At 39.4% G+C, this 19,227-nt stretch overlaps 1 protein-coding gene and 1 long non-coding RNA gene across 2 annotated transcripts in view; one reads left to right on the forward strand and one right to left on the reverse strand.

Annotated features, from left to right (window-relative positions):
• Positions 1-19,227, forward strand: part of MKLN1 (muskelin 1) — a 382,035-nt gene that overhangs the window by 121,041 nt on the left and 241,767 nt on the right. The window lies entirely within an intron of this gene.
• LOC123334871 overlaps positions 10,631-19,227 on the reverse strand; it is a 43,956-nt gene continuing 35,359 nt past the window's right edge. Inside the window, exons 3-4 of the long non-coding RNA XR_006553068.2 lie at positions 19,064-19,201; positions 10,631-10,802 (exon numbers count right to left, since the gene is read on the reverse strand). This is a non-coding gene — a long non-coding RNA (uncharacterized LOC123334871). The remainder of the gene's footprint in view (positions 10,803-19,063; positions 19,202-19,227) is intronic.

Consider the following 19,227-nt stretch of genomic DNA (forward strand, 5'->3'; position numbering starts at 1 on the left):
TGAGATAGATAGCTATTATTTGATCTCAAGAACAGAGAGAAAGGAGGATGAAGAAGTAATGAACAGAACTTCAGAGAAATGTAAGAAGCATTAAGTACATCAACATATGTATAATGGGAGTACAGGAGAAAGAAAGGAGCAGAAAAAATAGAAAGAATGGCTGAAAACTTCTCAACTAATCCCAAGTAGAATAAACCTAGATCCACATTCAGACACATCATAGTAAAAATGATGAAGGAGAATATTTGGAAAACAGCAAGGATAAACTCATCACAAACAAGGGAATCCAAATAAGACTAATAGCTGACTTCTCACCAGAGACAATGAGGGCTAGAAAGCAGTGAGGTGGCATATTTAAAGTGCTGAGGGGAGGACTTCCCTGGTGGTCCAGTGGTTGGGAATAAACCTGCAAATGCAGGGAACATGGGTTTGATCCCTAGTCTGAGAAGATTCCACATGCCCCAGAGCAACTAAGCCCATGCTCCTTGAAGCCAGGGCTCTACAAAAAGAGAAACCACCCCAATGAGAAGCCCAGACACTGCAACTAAAGAAAGCCTGCAACAAAGACCCAGCACAGCCAAAAATAAATAAATAAATAAATATATATATATATATATATATTTTTTTTTTTTAAAGAAAATAAAGTGCTGAGGGAAAAAATCTTCTCAAATCAGAATCTTTTATCCAGGAAACTATTTCTCAAAAATGAAAGTGAAATAGAGACATTCCCAATAAGCAAAATCTGAGAGAATTAATTGCCAGCTAGAGTTATATGAAACAAGGAAGTTCTTCAAACTGAACACAAGTAATCCCAGTCAGTAATTCAAATCCACACAAAATCCAAAGAGGACTAGTAAATACAATTATGTAAGAATAAAAGACAGTATATCAATGCATAATTTTTCTCCTTTTTTCTCTTTAATGATCTAGAAAGCAATTGTATAAAAGAGCACATTTCACAATGGAGGTGGGTGGGAACGAAAAGCTATAGTAGAGTAAGAAGTGCAACAAGATGGTAACTCGAATCCACGGGAACAAATGAAGAGAACCAGAACTGGTAAATAAGAAGGCAATAAAACAAACCCTAAATATAACCTGCTTTCCTTTCTGTTCTTAACTTAAAAAAATGATATAAAATTATATTAATAATTATAATATGTATTATTGGGTTTGTAACAAAAGTATAAACCAATTAGATCTAACAGACATCTATAAAATGTTCCAACAACCAACAGCAAAGTACACATTCTTTTCATATGAATATGGACTATTCTCCAGGATAGACTATACTCTAGGTTATTTAAAAGGTTTGAAGTTATAAAAGGTGTGAGTTCTGACCACAATGGAAATAAAGTAGAATCAATAAGACAAGGAAATTTGATAAATACACAGATATCTGGATGGTAAATAATTTACTCCTAAATAACAAATAGGTCCAAAAAAAAAAAAAACCAGCTAAAGAAATTAGAAAATACTTTGAGATGAATGAAAATAAAAGCAAAACATAACAAAACTTATGGAATGTACCGAAGCAGTTCCTAGAAGGAAATGTACAGCTGTGAATGCTTATGTTGAAGAGAAAAAAGAAAAGGATCTAAGATCAATAACCTATTCTTCCATTTTAGAAACTAGAAAAAGAAGAGCAAACTAAGTCCAAATCAAGCAGATGGAAGGAAGTAGTAGATTAGAGCAGAAATTAATAAAACAAAAGATAGGAAAAACAATAGAGAAAATGAACAAAACCCAAAGCTGGTTCTTTGAAAAGATCAACAAAATGACAAACCTTTAGCTAGACTGACCAAAAAATGAAGAGAGAAGATTCAGATTACTAAAATCAGAAATAAAAGAGGACATTACTATCAACTCCACAAAAATAAAAAGGATTATACTAACTAGTTTTATATATGTATATATGTGTATAAAGGCAATGGCACCCTACTCCAGTACTCTTGCCTGGAAAATCCCATGGACGGAGAAGCCTGGTAGGCTGCAGTCCACGGGGTCGCTAAGAGTCGGGCACGACTGAGCGACTTCACTTTCAGTTTTCACTTTCATGCATTGGAGAAGGAAATGGCAACCCACTCCAGTATTCTTGCCTGGAGAATCCCAGGGACAGAGGAGCCTGGTGGGCTGCCGTCTATGGGGTCGTACAGAGTCGGACATGACTGAAGCGACTTAGCAGCAGCAGCAGCATATATATATATATATATATAAATATAAATGATTCACTTTGATGTACACCTGAAAATAACGCAACACTGTAAATCAACTATACTCCAAAAAGCATTTTTTAAAATAAATAAAACCGTGTGAACCAATCTTAGGACCACATCAGGCATGCCCTACAAAAGCAACCTGGTTTCCTCCCAAAATGGATGTACCCAGAAGACCCTAAATTGCTTACAAAAACCATAAAAATCAATTACATTTGATACCCTAAAAAAATAAAATCAACAAAGAATTTGAATAAACATTCCTTTAAGGAAGATATACAAAAAAGGCCAATTAACAAGCACATGAAAAGATGCTCAACATCATTAGCCATCAGGGAAACACAAATCAAAACTAAAATGAGGGCTTCCCTGGTGGTCCAGTGGTTAAGAATCTGCCTTGCAACTCAGAGGACACTGGTTTGATCCCTGGTCCAAGAAGATCCCACATGCCGCGGAGCAGCTAAGCCTGTGCACCACAACTCCTGAGCCTGTGCTCTTGAGCCCTTGTGCCACAACTACTGAGGCCCATGGGCTTTAGAGCCAGTGCCCCACAACAAGAAGAGCCACTGCGGTGGGAAACCCACACACTGCGACTAGAAAGTAGCTCACGCTCTCCGCAACTAGAGAAAGCGTGCATGCAGCAACGAAGACCCAGAGCACCCAAAAATAAAATAAAAACTAAATGAATAAAATAAATTTAAAAAAAAATTTTTTTTAATCTAAACTGAGATACCTCTTCGTACTCTCTAGGATGGCTATAATCAAAAAGACAGATAATGTTAAGGTTTGGTGAAGATGTGGAGAAATTGGAATCTTTATACATTCTGGTGGAAATATAAAATGGTATGCCACTTTGGAAATCTGTCTGGCAGCTCCTCAAAAGACTACAACAGATGGATACTATATAACCCAGCAACTTCTTTCCTACATATACAACCAAAAGAAATGAAAATATATGTCAGCACAGAAACTGTACATGCATGATCATAGCAGCAGTACTCATAATGGTCTCAAATTAGAAACAATCCAGAGAAGCTGATTCCTGAACTAGAGTCCTGCTTCTCCATTCTTTGGCTATTGAAAATGCTTATGCTATTCCAGTCTACAAAAAAAGAAAGGAAAGGAGGGAGGGAGGAAGGAAGAAAGGAAAAAAGGAAGGAAGAAAACAATCTCAATGTCTATCAGCTGATGAATGGTTAAATAAAATATGGTATATCCATACAGTGGATGTTATTTGGCAATGAAAAGGAATGAATTACTGCAACATGGATAAACTTTGAACACACCGTGCTATGTGAAAAAAGCTTGATTCCATTTATATGAAATATCCAGAAAAGCTACTTTATAGAGACAGAAAATAGAGCAGCAATTGCTTAATTGCTGAGGTTTGATGGAGGAGGTTGGGAGGAAATGCAGAGTGACTGCTAATGGGTACAAAGTTTCTTTTGGGGGGTGATAAAATATTCTAAAATTGACTGTGGTATGTTTACACAACTCTGTAAATATAATAAAAATATTGAGTGGTATACTTTAAATGGGTGAATTGTATATTATGTGATGTATATCTCAAAAAAGCTGTTAGATATATATAGAAGATGGATGAAAGATAGATACATGAACAAATGGATGGTTGGGTGAATAGATGGATAGATAGATTAAAGTATTACTAGGACAAAGGATAAAAGAAAACCTAAATCCAGATTTTGCCCAGATAGTAGAGCCAATAGTAATATAATATTTTGTTAATCAGGCTGCACCTAAAATGTTAATACAGAGCTCTCTGTTAAACTGGTCTAGATCTGACAACCAAGTTAGAAGATTTAGGGGATATTTTTTCCTTGCCCTAAGTCCAAACTTGAATCTTGCAGTGTTATCACTCTCCTTTGGGTGTGTTGATAAGACAGCAACAGTCAGGAACATTGGAGAGAATGGAGAAGAACAAAATAGCTGAACTAATAGCTGAACTTTGTAGTGTGAGGGAGAGTTGCCCCTCATAAATTGATGATGCTGCCTGGAAGGAGGAAAGAGAGGGAAGGAAGAGGGTGGAGAGAGAAGGAGGATGAGGAAGGACCAGCGACCCTACTCACTGTAAATGTAGATCTCTGCCTACAATCAAGGTACTCTCCCCTCTCGAAGAGTAGGAAGGAGAGGATAGAAAGAAGATTCATGTTCCCCTCCTTGATGCTTGTAGTCAGAGGAAAGTTCCTGACAGAGATACAGAGATGCAGGTAGCAGAGAAGACAGGTCAAACCAAACCTGGGCAGAATACCTTGGTGAGTAAGAATGCTTCACAGTGCCATTAAAATCAAAGATCCATGAGAAGATGCTGTTCATTTCAAGATTTCCAAGGAAGATTTTAACCCATAGGGAAATTGAAGAATTATTAAAGCAATTTGTGTTTTATAACAAGGTTACAATTGTTGGTATAAATGAAGCGCTTTGCAGATGTTATCAAGTATTTTGGGCAGGGGAAGCCATGAATTTACTATATTAGTGCTCTGGGTGGTTCTTTTTCAAAGTCTTCTTCTTTTCTCTTCTGGGTGCACTTCTAGTCAGGGTTTACTAAAGTTCTCTTCATGAAGTATGAGGATGGAGATGAACTTCAAAACTGTACAGGAGAGACACAATCTTGACTTGCATTACGGTGCATTGTTTTGTAAAAAGGAAGTGACCTACAGTGCCTTTGGTGAAAATAGTCCTTTTCCTTTCTGTTTAGCTCCAAGAGCTGCAACAATTCTTGACCTTTCAGTGCAATTAAGCAGCCCAAACCCCAAGGGAGGACGTAGGGGTAGCAGAGGAGCCAGTTATAGCTGAGAGCAATGATTCTCTGTGCAGATTTCCGGCACTCTAGTTTTGGGTTGAAACTTTTGCTTCTCCCTTTTGAACTTTCTTTTCAGCTGCTTTTTTTATATGTAACACCTCTGTTAGGGTTACATGACTCTAACCACCAACACTCATCCTGTGCCACCGTCCTCCTTACCCTGGAAACTCTGGCCTTCCAGAGAGCATCACCTCAAAGTAATTTATATCTCCAGTTCAGAATTCCAATCATTGTTTGTGCTGTTTTACAGAAGGGTGATTTGTCCGTGATTCCTTTGCAAAATTCTGATAGAGAGAAGGAATCAGAATAGTATAATGAATATCCAATATTCATCACCTAGATCAAACAATTGCTGAAAGTTTGCCAGATGTTCTCAAGTTTTCCTTTTTCTTCTTTTTTGCTGAAGTTATTTAAAGCAAGTTATAGAAGCATATGGGGCTTTCCTGGTGGCTCAGATGGTAAAGAATCTGCCTGCAATGCAAGAGATCCGAGTTTGATCCCTGGGTTGGGAAGATCCCCTGGAGAAGGGAATGGCAACCCACTCCAGTATTCTTGCCTAGAGAATTCCATGGACAGAGGAGCCTGGAAGACTATAGTTTATGAGGTTGCAAAGAGTCAGATACGACTGAGCAACTGAAGCTTTCACTTTTCACTCATAGAAGCATATATATATATATATATAAAATATATTTCCCCCCTAAATATTTCAACATTCATCTCTAAATAATATACACATCTTTGTTAGGTACACAGTTCCATTATCACATTTCACACAATTCATATAACTTCTCAATAGTATTTAAATACCCACCCACATTCATATATTCACTATTTGTTCCCAAAATATCTTTTTAAAAATATGTGGTAAAGTATACATAATGTAAAATTTACCATTTTAAAGTATTCAATTCAGTGGCATTAAGTAAATTCACAACATGTAATCACCACTATTTCCAAAACTTTTTCATTATGCCAAACAAACTATATATCCTTTAAGAATGTCTCCCTTTTTTCCTTCCCCCCACAAATATCTTCATTGACTTCTCAACCATTCTGGGCAAATTGTTCTACAGAATGTCCCACTTGCTAGATTTGTCTGATTGTTTCCTCTTGGTGTTGTTAAACTTGTTCTTCTGTCCTCTGTATTTCTTGTAAACTCAAAGTTGGATCTAAAAACTTGAGAAGAATCAGATTAAACATTTTGGTAAGAATTCTCCATTGGGGAATGCTGTATACTTCCTACTGCCTCGTATTAGGCCTACATTATATCTGAATGTCCCACTACTAATAAAGCTAATACTGATCACTGGGTGAAGGTGATGAGAGCCAGTTTAAAAAATGGGTTTTTAAAAAGAGAACTTGTCTACTTGTACTGTTTTAAAATGATCATCCCTACTTTGAATGTTCAGATAAAAGGGCTTTGAGTTGTTGCCTGACACCTAGGAGACAGCCTTTATCCTGTGTAAAGGATAAGAAGATTAAGACTGAGGTTTTATCCTCTTTATGGAGTTGATGCAGGAGCTCAAGTTTATCTCTGAGGTTGGTCAGTCAGGGCAGAACTTTCTGGAATATGAAGTCTAGCAGAGACTACTTTTTCTCTGAGCCCAGAAAAAGGTACTCTGAAATCAGTCATTAGCCAGAATTTAGCTATGAATAAACAAATCTTTTTGCTAACACGTATTTAAGACAGAACACTTTGGGGAGTTCAGATACAGAAGACTCTTTTATGGCATTTTAAAATAACTCTCCATTCGCCTTCCATTCCTCCCCCCAACCAAAACCACTTTAGACTCTATAAACAATTAAGGAAGAGCATTTTCTTTGGATGCAAAATAGCCAGATCTTTAGATGTTTCTTGAGTACTGTTCAAATTCAAGGGTGAGGAAAAAGTATACATCTGTTCTCTTTGGTTGATGTTTACTTCTTATCTTTGAGTTGCTATAAATAACTAATCTATTGAAAATATAAGCAACTAGGTTAAAGGAGTTCATTACTAAAAGTAAGAATTTGGGTTTCTAAGGAAGATGAGTTATTTTAAAATCTCCAAATAAACACTTTCATTTTACAATAGTTAAATATCCAGCCAGTTAAACTTTGCTCAAGGTTGTCCTGTATTTCTGGATACCCAGAAGGGCTTTTAGGTTACTATTGCTTGATTGCTTTTTATGTTTGTTTTTGTTATTTGTTTTTCAGCTAGCACAAAAACAAGGGAGTTGTTGGAAATTTTTTGCATAGCAGGAGAGAACTTAATCTTAGGATACTGGCCTAACAATTTTCATTTTACTACTGGAATTAGTAATATCCTTTTTCTCCATTTATTCTGTAATTTTTAAAGATTTTGGCTTGCAAGTTACCAGTTAGATAGGGGAGGCAGTAAAGGTACTTTTTCTGGGATCTCAGAGTCAGATAGTAATGGACTTACTTGAACCATGTCCAATACTTTAAAAAAGCCTAGAAGACATTGTATATTTACTCACAATAAAGCCTGAGCAGATTGACTAAGTAATGTAAAGCTTTTCTCTTTTGTGGGGAGGCAGAGGTCTGGAATATGGGGGATTATGCCACACTGACTCATAATAAAGATGTGTCTTCACAATATGAATTTCTGGTTGGTTGTGTGTGTCTCTATCTGTAGGGTAGAGAGTCTATTGGAAAGAATGTGGGTATGGAGGTAAGGCCAATCAGAATTTAGTTTCTAACAGTAAGACTTGGGCTAATTATTTAACACCTCTGAACTTTAGTTTACTCATCTGTAAGATGGGGTAATCGTTTCTATTTTTCAGACTATTTGAGGATTTTAGATAATGTGTGTAAAGCACTCATTAATGCAATACCTGGTACCTAATAAATTCTTAGTATATTTTCTTTAGTAGATGAAACTCTTTCAAAGCTTATAGCTTTGGGGGGAAAATGAATCTGATCATTGAGATAATAGGTTGGGAAGCACTCATGTAACTGCTTACATGGTCACACAGATTCCCCCTGAAGAACTCCTGCCAAGTCTGCACAAGGAGTCCACACATCCTTTGTGTTAATCAAAGATCCTATCTTGAGGGAGATAGCCTTAGGTCAGTTCCCTAACCATACCTTATCAACATTTCCTTAAGTCCACCTGTTTGTCTGTGGGTGTGTGCTCAGTTGTGTCTGACACTTTGCGGCCCCATGGACTGTAGCCCAGTTCCTCTGTCAATGGAATTTTCCATGCAAGAATAATGGAGCAGGTTACCATTTCTTTCTCCAGAGGATCTTCCCGACCCAGGGATAGAATCTGCATCTTTTGAGTCCCATGATTGGCAAGTGGGTTTTACCACTAGCGCCATCTGGGAAGCCTTATTTGTCTGCTGGATTCTTATGTGATTTTAGACATAGCTGTGGTACTTTAAGAAGTACCAGGTCTTAACAGTGTGTGAAAGTTGCTCAGTCGTGTCTCTTTGCGACCCCATGGTCTATACGGTCCGTGGAATTCTCCAGGCCAGAATACTGGAGTGGGTAGCCATTTCCTTCTCCAGGATCTAACTGTAGCCAGAGATTTTAGATGGGAAGACAAAGGAATGGAGTGCCTTGGAAAAAGGGATAGAAGATGAGGTTTTAGAAAATTTAGAGGATCATTATAGCTTAGTTTATACCTCTTGAAAATAGGGCAAGAGAATTTATTTCTTGAAAAGTACTATTTCAAGACTGATTCTTTCATCTAAGCCCTCAGGGACTCTTCCAAAAAAATGAGACTTTCTCCTAAATCTCTTACCTTTTCCTCCCCCTGAATCATGACCAACTTCCAGTTCATCCCTTTATCTATGCACTTTCAAGATAAAGGAGATCAATTGCCCCTTTCGTTAATGGGATCAGGTTTACAGGTAGAAGCTACCTAGCATTTCCTAGGGCTATTGTCTCAGGCCCCTGCAAAATTTCATTTGGTAGAGCATCAATACAATGATGACCTGTAGAATCCAGCTTTAAAGCTTGGTGTTTTATCCAGCAGGCCACATGAATTTGGTATATCCCATTTCAAGCTGGATTTATCCCTTGTTATTTTAAAAGCTATAACAAGTTGTTTTTTAAAATGTTTTCAATCAGCACATCTTATTTATTGTCCTTAACACCCGAGGCTACTTGAAGAAGGATTTAATTTTCAAAGTCTGGCAAGTAAACAAAAGTTTCCCAATAACATCTTCAGGCAAGCACTAAAAGGCCTCATTTTTTTTTTTTTTTTTTTTTTTTTTTTTTTTTTTTGCCACAGTGCTTGGTTGGCTCCCCCATAATTTCATTAGTATTTTATTCAACCAAACCTTGCATAATCACTTTAAAAATATACCTTCAAACACAAAGTTACTTACTAGTTGATTTTTTCTTCTTCATAATTACCATGTTTAGTAAAAAGCAAAACAGGTTTTAAATGTTGTGCTATCTGACTAGGGGCTTCACAGGTGGCGCAGTGGGAAAGAATCTGCTTGCCAGTGCAAGAGACTCAGATTCGATCTTTGGGTTGGGAAGATCCCCTGGAGGAGGTAATGGCAACCCACTCCAATATCTTTTGGCTGGGAAATTCCATGAACAGAGGAGCCTAGTGGGCTACAGTCCATGGGATCACAAAGAGTTGAACATGACTAAGTAAGCACACACATATTATCTGGCTAGATCCTAAGCACATAAATTTGAATGGACTATACTGAGGGTTCATATGATAACTATGTTTGGGAGATGATTATTCACTGTACTCTCAAGAGTATGAAAACCCCCAGAGGGAACTAGTTAGATAAGCAGAGACTCACATGCATGGCTTTAGCTCTATGGGAATGTCTAAGCTTTAAATGTAACTCTAGAATTCCACTAAATATGATATTCCCTTATGTTGAGCTTTGTCTCTGATATCGTCTTTTGTCTTGATCCTCTGAAGCTGTAGACTGAGACTCTTGAAATTCACCCTACCCTCTCTTCCTACTTGTGACCAGGAGGAAAGTTCAGAAATAGGATGTATTAGTCAAGATAAGCTAACTGTTATAACAAAGGACTTCAAAATAATGGTTTGGCCCAATGAAAAGCTATTGTTCTTGACTATATAGTATAATATAAATTAGTAGGGGTGGAGATGTGTGGGATGCAGTGGTAAATCTATGCAGTAATTCACAGACTTCTTCCAACACATGGCTCTAGCTTCCTCTAGGTTCTCAGAATCCTCTCCACATTCAGCCAGTGGGTAGGGAGAGAGCCTGCTGTATATTACACAGGAGGCTTTCCATGGGCCAGACCTGGAACTGACATCCAGTCCTTCCACCCACTTTCTATTTGCCAGAACTCTGGCATATAGCTCTGCCCAATTTCAAAAGAGGCTAGGAAGCTTAGTCCATCTGTGTGCTGAGCTGATAGCAGTTCCTGCCACAGGGGGAGACAGATAGCTCCTCAGGGCAGGCCAGTGGTTTCAAGCTCATGTATCATCAAAGGTTTGCAAAAGTGTACTGTCTTATTTTTCAGGTTACTTGATGCCTAGACCTACCATTAACACCTAGGTCAGTTCATAGAAAAAATCCGTCAGTATCAGCACCGACTTTGTTACCATCACAGATCAGTTCACACTGCAAACTTACTTGTGTATGTTTAGGACTTCCCAGAGTTTCCGGATACCTGGCCAAGCCCGTGCAGAGGTTCTGATTGGAAGTTGCTTATGCATGTGCACTTTGTCCTTCTCGTCAAATGCTTCTCATGACAAAGTCTGGCAAGTAATCCCCTTGAAGCCATCTGCAATATCTAATCCAAACTTTGTCACATGGGACCTATGAGAATAAATGTATTATAAACATTGTAGAATTGTCTCTCATTTCAGTTCAGTTCAGTTGCTCAGTCATGTCCGACTCTTTGCAACCTCATGGACTGCAACACACCAAGCTTCCCTGTCCATCACCAACTCCCGGGGCTTGCTCAAACTCATGTCCATCGAGTCGGTGATGCCATCCAACCATTTCATCCTCTGTTGTCCCCTTCACCTCTTCAGAAACTATGAAAAACATGTTTTCGTCTTTTCTCAATATATTTTTCAGAGTTGTCACGACTCCATAATTGTCTGCACTCTTGCTTCCTGCTTCTCTCATTAACCAATTTATAAAGGCTATTTCATAGTACAGCCATTTTAGAGACATCCATTTGTCCTAATTTTACTCACAGGCAACTATTGCCACTGAGATTCTAGTTTCCTCCAATTATGTTTGTTCATCTTCTTATATAAAGAGGATGATGACATAGCTTGTACGAGGTAATGATAGTAAGAGTCCCGATGTGCACTCTGTTCTGTTTTTCTAGTTGTGGTGTAAGTTTTCACCTCCCCATCAACACTTTTCTCTTGTAATGTAAGCCATGTGTTTATTGTGTGGCTCATGGGATTAAGGGTGCCATCTTCATTCATTTCTATATCCTTTCATTCTTCCTGAAATATTTACTGAGTTCCTACTATGTGCCAGATAGTGTGCTAGATGGTGGAGTCAGATCAAAGAACCAAATGTATACGGTCCCTACCCTCAGGGAGATGCTAAAGGAATATTGATAATAATATAAAATATTGGTTATAATTGTAACATTTGTATGGAAAGCTTATTTTCCTTTTAGCATTATGGATAAGATTGAATCATCAATATTTTTTTTTCATCAATATTTTTTTAAACTGAGGTTTTGTTTCTCTGTAAAAACCAACTTCTTTTCCTTAGGGCATTCATTCATACACTCACTGATAATATTCATTAACATTAATTCATTAAATCTCATTGTAAAACTACTATTACCAAGCACTCTGCAGTGGCGCAGTGGTAAAGAACGTGCCTGCCAATGCATAAGACACAAGAGATGCGGGTTCAATCCCTGAGTTGGGACGATCTCCTGGAGAAGGAAATGGAAACCCACTCCAGTATTCTTCTCTGGAAAATTCCATGGACAGAGGAGCCTAGTGGGCTATAGTCCAGGAGTTCGCAAAGAGCTGGACACAACTTAGTACGCACACATGCATGCTAAGATTTCCAAATACAAAAATAAAAAGACAGTATTTTTGCCCTTAAGGCTCATAGTCCAGTTGAGTAGACTGGCAAGCAAACCACACAGTACATTATGATAATTGTCATAATGGGGAAATGTGAAAAGTGCATGAGGCATAGAAAAAGAAAGACCTAGAACTGCAAGGGAAATGAACTTGGGCAAACTCTGGGAGATGGTGAGGGACAGGGACGCCTGGCATGCTGCAGTCCATGGAGTTGCAAACAGTCAGACACAACTTGGTGACTGAACAACAGAACTGCCTATGTAGGTCAGAGAAGACTTCACAATGAAGGTAGCACTTGGACTGAAGGGTGAATAAGACATTACTAAGCAGACAGATCAAGGAAGGGCATGAAATGCCTAGCTGACCATCCAAGACTCATGCTCTTCTTCCATAGCATCAAGTGTTCTGGGAGTTGGCCTGACCAGTTTCTAATGCCTTATACTTCTGGGGGAATCAAATGATTGGTTCTCATTAATTGGATGTGAGCAGAAGTGATGTACATCATTTCTTGGCCAGGATAAGAGTAGGTGTGCCTTTTCTTTCTTCTTTTTCCTAGCTATTAGCTTTGGAAGTAAAGGACTCTGAAACTTAGAGGATGGAGGAGCTGCAAAATAGAAGGACCCTGGGTGGAAGGTGGCTTGCCACACTGAACTGTTACATGACTAATCTATTGCATTAATCTAAAGGCAGAGGAACCAGAGATCAAATTGCAAACATCCGCTGGATCATGGAAAAAGCAAGAGAGTTCCAGAAAAACATCTATTTCTGCTTTATTGACTATGCCAAAGCCTTTGACTGGGTGGATCACAATAAACTGTGGAAAATTCTGAAAGAGATGGGAATACCAGACCACCTGATTTGCCTCTTGAGAAATTTGTATGCAGGTCAGGAAGCAACAGTTAGAACTGGACATGGAACAACAGACTGGTTCCAAATAGGAAAAGGAGTATGTCAAGGCTGTGTATTGTCACCCTGCTTATTTAACTTCTATGCAGAGTACATCATGAGAAACGCTGGGCTGGAAGAAACACAAGCTGGAATCAAGATTGCCGGCAGAAATATCAATAACCTCAGATATGCAGATGACACCACCCTTATGGCAGAAAGTGAAGAGGAACTAAAAAGCCTCTTGATGAAAGTGAAAGTGGAGAGTGAAAAAGTTGGCTTAAAGCTCAACATTCTGAAAACAAAGATCCTGGCATCTGGTCCCATCACTTCATGGGAAATAGATGGGGAAACAGTGGAAACAGTGTCAGACTTTATTTTGGGGGGCTCCAAAATCACTGCAGATGGTGACTGCAGCCATGAAATTAAAAGATGCTTACTCCTTGGAAGGAAAGTTATGACCAACCTAAATAGCATATTGAAAAGCAGAAACATTACTTTGCCAACAAAGGTCCGTCTAGTCAAGGCTATGGTTTTTCCTGTGGTCACGTATGGATGTGAGAGTTGGACTGTGAAGAAGGCTGAGCGCTGAAGAATTGATGCTTTTGAACTGTAGTATTGGAGAAGACTCTTGAGAGTCCCTTGGACTGCAAGGAGATCCAACCAGTCCATTCTGAAGGAGATCAGCCTTGGGATTTCTTTGGAAGGAATGATGCTAAAGCTGAAACTCCAGTACTTTGGCCACCTCATGGGAAGAGTTGATTCATTGGAAAAGACTCTGATGCTGGGAGGGATTGGGGGCAGGAGGAGAAGGGGATGACAGAGGATGAGATGGCTGGATGGCATCACTGTCTCAATGGACGTGAGTATGGGTGAACTCCGGGAGTTGGTGATGGACAGGGAGGCGTGCTGTGATTCATGGGGTCGCAAAGAGTCGGACATGACTGAGCGACTGAACTGAACTGATTGACCCTACATAGCTTGTTTGTATAGCAATGAGGTCTATTAATTAATATAAAGTAATACAATACGTGAAAAGACTTACTGATGTGTCTAGCACAGAGTACATGCTCAGTGAGTATTTGAAATTGCACGGGGCATACACATAGACCAGTATAGCCAGAACAGAATACATGATTGGTGAGAGCAAGAGGAGGGCAGCTGAATAGCTAGGCATGGACTGATCTCAAAGAACCTTGAATGTCACGCTAAAGAATTTAGGTTTAATCTTGTGGAAGGAAAGCCAACGAAGAATATTGAAAAGGTGAGAGGCAAGATCTCCAAGAAACACAACACCCAAGAACCTGCTGTGATTTTCTTTAAATGTAAGGTGGGAATCCTAAGATGAAAGATAGGATTTCAGAACCAGAAGGCACCGTGGTTTAATCAAACCTCATTTAACAAATGAGGAAAGTGAGACCCAGAGAATTTAAGTACCTTTGTCAAGGTCACCCAGCTAAAACTTGGCAGAGCTGGGGACTGGAAGGCTAGTCTCTTATTTCCAGCCCTACAGCATTGCTCTTTCCACTGTGCCACAGTGCTTCAAAGCAGTGGAGACCAGCTGGTGTGCCTGTGTTTTCAGTCCCCTAATGAAGACATTGGGGATTTGGAGGCTGGGTATTTACCATGGAAGGCTGTCTTCTCTGTAATTCCTCATCTGGTTTGAACCACTATTTTGGAAAAGGTCCATTTTTCAGCATCAGATTTCCCTTGAGGACAATTGGGAGTGTGCTCAGTGGCCTGTGGGGTGCCCTTGCACTTTCTGAGCTTTGGTTGGGAGGTTGAGAAGAAAGTAGCAGCGGTTTGAGCTCCTGGAAATGCTCCTGGTCCTTAGGCATCTGGGGAGTAGTTGGCCCTCTCAGTTGGCTGTGGTTTAGCCTGCCAGCAGACTGTCCTCCAGGGGTCACATCAAAACATCTTCCTCAGCTTGTCTCTTTAAAGGGTCAGCCCCTATGACTGGCATTTTAAAATCATTTTCTGTTCATCAGTTCAGTACTTCTGGTTTTCATATACTGCTAAGCTGATTCATTATTCAACATAATTATTTTTACTCCATGTGCTATCCAGAGCAATATGACATACATTTGTTTGTTTTTTTAATAGCAAGTGGATGTAAAAGGACAACCATGATGAGGCCAGTCTCAGGGAAGCATGACATGTGATCTGACCTAAGGAGGATTGGGTATTATTGAATTATTTTACAACTGGGGGAATCCAGAGCACAAGTTGGGGGACAGGGAAGGCCATTTGTCCAAAAGTCCCCAAGAAAACTGGGGAAAAATACATTTCTTGATGTTTCTTTGTAATTTCCTTGCTCCTTGTCCTTTGGTTGTATCCTGGTTTCCTCCCTTGCACTGATAGATTAAGGTTAGGATGATAAATCAAATGGTTGCTGCTGCTGCTGCTAAGTCGCTTCAGTCGTGTTCGACTCTGTGCGACCCCATAGACGGCAGCCCACCAGGCTTCTCCGTCCCTGGGATTCTCCAGGCAAGAACACTGGAGTGGGTTGCCATTTCCTTCTCCAATGCATGAAAGTGAAAAGTGAAAGTGAAGTCACTCAGTCGTGTCTGACTCTAGTGACCCCACGGACTGCAGCCTACCAGGCTCCTCCGTCCATGGGATTTTCCAGGAAAGAGTACTGGAGTGGGGTGCCATTGCCTTCTCCAAGATCAAATGGTTAGGATGAAGTATTAAGAAAGATAAGATTGTTGCCCCAGTCACTGAGGAGTGCCTTGGTGGCACCTGAAAACAATGTCTTATGCAGTGGAAAATGCTTGGGCTTTGAAGTCAAAGAGACATCAGCCACTCTTTAGCTGTGAGACTTTGGAAAATTCTTAACCTCTCTGAGCCTCAGTTTCTTTTTCTGTGAGATGGGAAAATAATGTAAAATATGGGGGTGGTTTTAGGGATTAAATAAGTGAACATACGTAAAACATGTCTTAGTGCTGGGCACATAGCTGGCTCTTAACAAGTATTATTTCCTTTTTCAAGTTTCTGATAAGTTCCCATTCTTTCCCCCAATCCCTATCCTGGGTTCTGGTCAACTGGTAAAATGAAACAAAAGAGTGAGCAGATAGAGACCAAAATGCCACTTCAATTGTTGATAAAGGCTGTTTATTGTAAGAGATAATGGATTGCTAAATACTAAATGAGTTAGGTCAACTTGTTTACCCAGTCACAAATAAAATTTGACCAGAGTAGGACCTCTCACGCTGGGAGTAGCAGTGGGAGCAGGAAGGGGACCCTGCCCCCAGAGGAGTAAACTAAGGTGATATCCTCACTGTGGACAGGTAGATACATAACCTTCTGAAAGAAAGGAGAAGCTAAGCTGAACCTGCCATGTGTACTTTGCAATTCACAAAGCAGATTAAGCCCCTCCCCTAAGGAGGAGGAACAAGAGAGGAGTAGACAGAGGCCACAGAGAAGGCAATGGCACCCCACTCCAATACTCTTGCCTGGAAAATCCATGGATGGAGGAGCCTGGTGGGCTGCAATCCATGGGGTCGCTAAGATTCAGACACGGCTAAGTGACTTCACTTTCACTTTCATGCATTGGAGAAGGTAATGGCAGCCCAGTCCAATGTGCTTGCCTGGAGAATCCCAGGGATGGGGGAGCCTGGTGGGCTGCCGTCTACGGGGTTGCATAGAGTCGGACATGACTGAAGCGACTTAGCAGCAGCAGACAGAGGCCAGGAGAGTCAAATGTCCACAAGGACGGAAACCTCAGAAGCATCTCCCTCAGTATCTCCCTTCTCTTGACCCCCTCCTCTCATTTTGTGCTACTTCTTAGCCACACTGCTCACGAAGGACACAGCTATCAGTGCGTCACTGTGGGTAGCCTCAGAGTACAAATGTTGGGAGAAAGGCAGGGAAGAGAAAGGGAGATATTTGGTTGAGTCATTGGGAGAGAAAGAGAGGTGGCCACATAAATCCAGAAAGAGTAGCCTAAATTTAGAATTGGGAGGTAGAGGTCTGAAGGGAGGATCTCTGACAGATTTGACCTCTGAGTCCCGGAACCATATCTCCTGGAGATGATTCTCAGTCCCAGCATTGGGTTATATACCCTCTGCCTCAGTTTTTAGTTTTTAAAATGTAAGCATATTTTGTGATTATAAGCTAATATGTGATCACTTTGGAAAATTCAGAAATAACAGAGAGGTACAAAGAATAAATCAAAAATAATCCATAGTCTCACCACAAAGAGGAACTAATATTAACTTGGACTGTATTTCTATTAAGTCTTTCTTCTATGCATATCATTATACAGATAAGGTGATTCTATCTATACATGTTAAATTTGCATGCTGAATTTTTACTTACTATTATAATCATTTCCCCATGTTATTAAAAGTTCTCAGTAATTAACATCATTTTAAATGACATTTTCCCTGGTTATAAGCAGATCTGGATCAGTCTCTACCAATTTATGAAAATCCCATGGGTCTGGAGAGATCTTCTAAGTGTTTACCTTCTTGAACAGGTGAATAGGGCATTTTCAAAGGCCAGGGCTTTATGGGCCTGTTCATGGTAACTATTGCACTAAACTTGAGCTTCTAGAGAGTTCTCATGTTTCTAGCAATTGATTATATAAGTGATCAAAAGATGCCACTCTGCAAAATACAATAATTCAAAGCATAGGCCTTTCTTATACACCACAGCATTGTTACACACTCAAAAAAACCATTGTGTTAGTTTGCTATAGCTGCCATGACAAAATACCTTAGCCTGAGTAGTTTAAACAGCAGCAATTTATTTTCTCACAGTGCTAAAGGCTAAAAGTCCAAGATGTCAGCAGGTCTCACTGCTCCTGAAACCTCACTTCTTGGCTCGCACGTGTCTGCCTTCTTGGTGTGTCCTCAGATGTTCTTTTCTCTATGCGTGGGCAGTCCTGGTGTCTTGCTGTGCATATTGAATTAGGGCCCACCTTAAAGACTTCATTTTAACTTAACCTCATTAAAGACCTTATCTATCAATACAATCTATAGTCTTTCGTGAATAGCTTCTTTTGCTTAGCATAATGTTTTCAAAGTTTATCCATGTTGTCACATACATCAGTACTTCATGCAGAAAATGTTCTATTGTATGCATGTAAAACATTTTGTTTACCCATTCATCACTTCATGGACATAGGTTGTCTCCACTTTTTAACCACTGCAAATAACCCTGCTATGAACGTTCATGTATAAGCTTTTGTGTGGAGCTATGTTTTCATTTCTCTTGAGTATGTGCCTGGGAGTGGAATTGATGAGTATTATAGTAAGTCCATGCTTAGAATTTTGAGAAACTACCAAACCATTTTCCAAAGTGGCTGCATCATTTTACATGCCCACCCACAGTGTGTGAGGGTTCCAATTTCTCTATATCCTTACAAACACTTGTTATTGTCTGTTCTTATTATAGCCATCCTTGTGGGTGTGAAGAGCTGTCCCTTGTGAGGTTTTGACTTGCATTTCCCTAATGACTAGTGATGCTTAGTGTCTCTTCTTGTGTGTATTGGCAATTTGTATAGATTCTTTGGAGGAATTTCATTCAAATTCGTTGCCCATGATTTAACTGGGTTGTCTTCTTATTATTGAGTCATAATACATTTGTATATATTCTAGCTTTAAGTTCCCTGTCAATATACAATTTGCAAAGGTTTTCTCCCATTCTGTTGTTGTCCTCTTACTTTCTTGATGGTGTTCTGTGAAGCACAAAAGTTTTTAATTTTGAAGTCTGATTTATTTATTTATTTTTTGGTCACATCTGCTTTTGGCAGCATATTAAGAAACCTTGCCATATCCAAGGTCATAAACATTTTCTCTGTTTTCTTCTAGGAGTTTTGTAGTTTTAGCTCTTACATTTAGGTCTATGATCCATTTTGAGTTAATTTATTTGTATGGTGTAAGGTATAGCCCAACTTCATTCTTTTACACGTGGATACCCAGTGGACACAACTGAGCGACTGAACTGAACTGAACTGAACCCAGTTGTTCCAGCAGTATTTATTGAGAAAACTACCTTTTGCCTATTGAATTGTCTTGGGTCCCTTGTCAAAAAAAGTAAATTGACCATGTACTTGAGGGGTTATTTCTGGACATTCAGTTCTATTCCTTTGATCTAAACATGAGTTCTTATGCCTTATACCTTGATTTCTGTAGGTTTTTTTAATAAGTTCTGAAGTCAGGAAATGTGTATCTTCCAAATTTGTTCTTCCTTTTCCAAAATGTTTTGGTTATTCTGGGTTACATTTCCATATGAAATGTAGCATCAGCTTGATGATTTCTGAAAAAAAAAATTAAAAAGAAGAG

Source organism: Bubalus bubalis, chromosome 8 (genome assembly GCF_019923935.1).
Source record: "Bubalus bubalis isolate 160015118507 breed Murrah chromosome 8, NDDB_SH_1, whole genome shotgun sequence".
NCBI lineage: Eukaryota > Metazoa > Chordata > Mammalia > Artiodactyla > Bovidae > Bubalus > Bubalus bubalis.